Below are 3,653 nucleotides of genomic sequence, written 5' to 3' on the forward strand. Positions count from 1 at the left end.
TCTTGTTTGAGTCTTGAGTCATATCATAAGTTTGGTGTCACTTGCATATGCATCTTCATTTTTCGAAAATATCATGCATTCATAGTGTTCTTCATGATCTTCAAGTTGTTCTTGGTAAGTCTTCTTGTTTGATCTTGATGATTTTTTGTTTTGTTTCTTTTCATGTGTATCATATGCATTCTTGAATTCTTAGTGTCTAAGCATGAAAGATTCCTAAGTTCGGTGTCTTACATGTTTTCTTTGCATAAAAAATTTTTCAAAAAGATATGTTCTTGATGTTCATCTTGACATTCAAAGTGTTCTTGGTGTTCATCTTGACATTCATATCATTCATGCATGCATTCATTGTTTTGATTCAAAATTTTCATGCATTGAGTCTTTTTGTTGTTTTTCTCTCTTATCATAAAAATTCAAAAAATCAAAAAAAATATCTTTCCTTTTCTCTCTCATCAAATTCGAAAATTTGGATTGACTTTTTCAAAAATTTTTAAAATCAAATTGTTTCTTATGAGTCAAATCAAATTTTCAATTTGAAAATCTTATCTTTTTCAAAATCTTTTTCAAAAATCAAATCTTTTTCGAAATTCTTAGTTATTTTCGAAAATTCCAAAAATATTTTTCTTATTTTTATACCAAATTTTCGAAAATAACAATAACAATTAATGTTTTGATTCAAAAATTTCAAGTTTGTTACTTGCTTGTTAAGAAAGATTCAAACTTTGAGTTCTGGAATCATATCTTGTGATTTCTTATGAATCAAGTCATTAATTGTGATTTTAAAAATCAAATCTTTTTTTTCAAAAACTAATTTCTATCATATCTTTTCAAAAATATCTTCTCATCTTATCTTTTTCAAAATATCTTTTCTAACTTCCTAACTTCTTATCTTTTCAAAATTTGTTTCAACTAACTAACTAACTTTTTGTTTGTTTCTTATCTTTTTTAAAACCACCTAACTAACTCTCTCTCTCTCTAATTTTCGAAAATATCTTCCCTCTTTTTCAAAAATTTCTTTTTTTATTAACTAATTATTTTTATTTTTGATTTTAAAAAAAAATTCGAAAAAAATACTAACCTTTTTCAAAAACTATTTTCGAAAATCACTAACTCTTTTTCAAAAATTGTTTTCGAAAATTCACTTCCCCTTCTCATCTTCTTCTATTTGTTTATTGATATACTAACATCTTTCCTTCAACTCTCTAAAAATCCGAACCCCCTCTCTCTCTGAGTTCAGATTTTCTTCCCTTATTTTCTTCTACTAACACAAGGATCCCTATACTGTGGTATAAAGGATCCATATTATTATTACTATTTTTTCTGTGCCCTCTTCTTTGTCATATGAGCAGGAGCAAGGATAAGAACATTCTTGTGGAAGCAGATCCAGAACCTGAAAGGACTCTGATGAGAAAATTAAGAGAAGCTAAATTACAACAATCCAGAGATAACCTTTCAGAAATTTTCGAACAGGAAAAGGAGATGGCAGCCGAAAATAATAATAATGTAAGGAAGATGCTTGGTGACTTTACTGCACCTAATTCCAATTTACATGGAAGAAGCATCTCCATTCCTGCCATTGGAGCAAACAACTTTGAGCTGAAACCTCAATTAGTTTCTCTGATGCAGCAGAACTGCAAGTTTCATGGACTTCCATCTGAAGATCCTTTTCAGTTCTTAACTAAATTCTTGCAAATATGTGATACTGTTAAGACTAATGGAGTATATCCTGAAGTCTACAGGCTCATGCTTTTCCCCTTTGCTGTAAGAGACAGAGCTAGATTATGGTTGGATTCTCAACCCAAAGACAGCCTGAACTCTTGGGATAAGCTGGTCACGGCTTTCTTAGCCAAGTACTTTCCTCCTCAAAAGCTGAGCAAGCTTAGAGCTGATGTTCAAACCTTCAGAAAGAAAGAAGGTGAATCCCTCTATGAAGCTTGGGAAAGATACAAACAGTTAACCAAAAAGTGTCCTTCTGACATGCTTTCAAAATGGACCATCCTGGATATATTCTATGATGGTTTATCTGAGCTATCAAAGATGTCACTGGACACTTCTGCAGGTGGATCCATTCACCTAAAGAAAACGCCTGCAGAAGCTTAAGAACTCATTGACATGGTTGCTAATAACCAGTTCATGTACACTTCTGAAAGGAATCCTGTGAGTAATGGGATGCCTATGAAGAAGGGAGTTCTTGAAGTTGATACTCTGAATGCCATATTGGCTCAGAACAAAATATTGACTTAGCAAGTCAATATGATTTCTCAGAGTCTGAATGGAATGCAAGCTGCATCCAACAGTACTCAAGAGGCTTCTTATGAAGAAGAAGTTTATGATCCTGAGAACCCTGCAATAGCAGAGGTGAATTACTTAGGTGAACCTTATGGAAACACCTATAACTCATCATGGAGAAATCATCCAAATTTCTCATGGAAGGATCAAAAGCCTCAACAAGGCTTTAATAATGGTGGAAGAAACAGGTTTAACAATAATAAACCTTTTCCATCATCCACTCAGCAACAGACAGAGAACTCTGAACAAAATGCTTCTAATTTAGCAAATCTAGTCTCTGATCTATCTAAGGCCACTGTAAATTTCATGAATGAAACAAGGTCTTCCATTAGAAATTTGGAAGCACAAGTGGGCCAGCTGAGTAAAAGGATCACTGAAATCCCTCCTAGTACTCTCCCAAGCAATACAGAAGAGAACCCAAAAGGAGAGTGCAAGGCCATTGACATAAGCACCATGGCCGAACCTACAAGGGGAGTGGAGGACGTGAATCCCAAGGAGGAAGACCTCCTGGGACGTCCAGTGACCAATAAGGAGCTTCCCTCTGAGGAACCAAAGGAATCTGAGGCTCATCTAGAGACCATAGAGATTCCATTGAACCTCCTTATGCCCTTCATGAGCTCTGATGAGTATTCCTCTTTTGAAGAGAATGAGGATGTTACTGAAGAGCAAACTGCCAAGTTTCTTGGTGCAATCATGAAGCTGAATGCCAAATTATTTGGCATTGATACTTGGGAAGTTGAACCTCCCTTGTTCATCAATGAACTAAGTGATCTGGATCAACTGACATTGCCTCAGAAGAGACAGGATCCTGGAAAGTTCATAATACCTTGTACTATAGGCACCATGATCTTTAAGGCTCTGTGTGACCTTGGTTCAGGGATAAACCTCATGCCCCTCTCTGTAATAGAGAAACTGGGAATCTATGGGGTGCAAGCTGCTAAAATCTCATTAGAGATGGCAGACAGTTCAAGAAAACAGGCTTATGGACAAGTAGAGGACGTGTTAGTAAAGGTTGAAGGCCTTTACATCCCTGCTGATTTCATAGTCCTGGATACTGGAAAGGAAGAGGATGAATCCATCATCCTAGGAAGACCTTTCCTGGCCACAGCAAGAGCTATGATTGATGTTGACAGAGGTGAAATAGTCCTTCAATGGAGTAAGGACTCCCTTGTGTTTAAAACTCAAGGATCTCCCTCTGCAACCATGAAGAGGAAGTAGAAAAAGCTTCTCTCAAAGCAGAGTCAACCAGAGCCCCCACAGTCAAACTCTAAGTTTGGTGTTGGGAGGCCACAACCAAACTCTAAGTTTGGTGTTGAACTCCCATATCCAAACTCTAAGTTTGGTGTTGGAGAGTCTCAACAAAGCTC

The 3,653-nt window shown here is 35.9% G+C and overlaps 1 non-coding gene across 1 annotated transcript; it reads right to left on the reverse strand.

Moving 5' to 3' along the window:
- Positions 1-1,872: 1,872 nt before the first annotated feature.
- LOC148544634 (small nucleolar RNA R71) lies at positions 1,873-1,980 on the reverse strand. Its single transcript, XR_015901759.1, has one exon. It is a non-coding gene; the product is annotated as a small nucleolar RNA R71 (small nucleolar RNA).
- Positions 1,981-3,653: the final 1,673 nt, after the last annotated feature.

The sequence above is a fragment of the Arachis ipaensis genome, chromosome B9, assembly GCF_059453495.1.
Source record: "Arachis ipaensis isolate K30076 ecotype BB chromosome B9, ASM5945349v1, whole genome shotgun sequence".
NCBI lineage: Eukaryota > Viridiplantae > Streptophyta > Magnoliopsida > Fabales > Fabaceae > Arachis > Arachis ipaensis.